Raw genomic sequence first — 1,084 nt, 5'->3', positions numbered from 1 at the left:
ATATATATATATATATATATATATATATATATATATATAATATGTATGTATATATACACACACATACATAATATATACATGCACACATTCATATATACTTTTATATATGTGTGCATATACCTACGAAAATATATATTTCATATAATTCTTTCTAAGCATTATGGTACAATAGTGAGGAAATAGAGTTATTAAATGTATATTTGCGTGTACATATGCGCAATATATGATTGAATGCCCCAACGTTTGTGTATCTATTTGCATATGCACAACTATGTGCTGTGGTTGTGCGTTGTGGCACCGGCTCTCCATTTAAGGTGTAAGTTTACTAGGATAATTTCCAGGTTCTGCCAAAAGCAAGATGTTTCACCGTTTCAAATGATTCCGTAAATTGGTCCGCCGCCATAATGAGGATATCACCCACTGAACTCGGGTTTAGTTTGCATTTAAATATGCTATCAGAATTTTGGATCGCCTAATTAGGTGTGTGTGCTTACGCATTTTCGTAATAGTTTTATACATACATATATATGCACGAGCATAAAAGCATATATGTGTGTAAATAAATACATATGTATGTGTATATATATATATATATATAAAGGTATATATATATATATATATATATATATGTATATATATGTATGTATATGTGTGTGTGTGTGTGTGTGTGTGTGTGTGTGTATGCATGTATATATACGTATATATGTATATATATATCTATGCATGTAATGTATATATGAATGTATGTATATATATATGAATGCATGTATGTACATATGTATATGTATGTATATATTCACACATATATACATATACAAGACAAGCAAATTAGGCAAGTCGATAAAATAGTATATTCAATACATTTAATACAAAAAATGTAGGAGTGATTGAGAGATAAGAAGCTTGCTTCCCAAACACATGGTTCCTGGTTCAATCCCACTGCGTTACACCTTGAGCAAGTGTCTTCTACTGTAGCGTCGGGTCGACCAAAGCTTTATAAGTGGATTTGGTAGCCGAAAACCGAAAGACGTCTCTCGTAAATATATATATGTATATATATATATATATATATATATATATATAT

The 1,084-nt window shown here is 29.6% G+C and overlaps 1 long non-coding RNA gene across 1 annotated transcript in view; it reads left to right on the top strand.

The window, feature by feature from the left end:
• LOC106882149 (uncharacterized) overlaps positions 1–1,084 on the top strand; it is a 322,442-nt gene that overhangs the window by 176,931 nt on the left and 144,427 nt on the right. The window lies entirely within an intron of this gene.

This window comes from Octopus bimaculoides, chromosome 19 (assembly GCF_001194135.2).
Source record: "Octopus bimaculoides isolate UCB-OBI-ISO-001 chromosome 19, ASM119413v2, whole genome shotgun sequence".
Lineage (NCBI taxonomy): Eukaryota > Metazoa > Mollusca > Cephalopoda > Octopoda > Octopodidae > Octopus > Octopus bimaculoides.
This window is presented reverse-complemented; position numbering and strand designations above follow the sequence as displayed.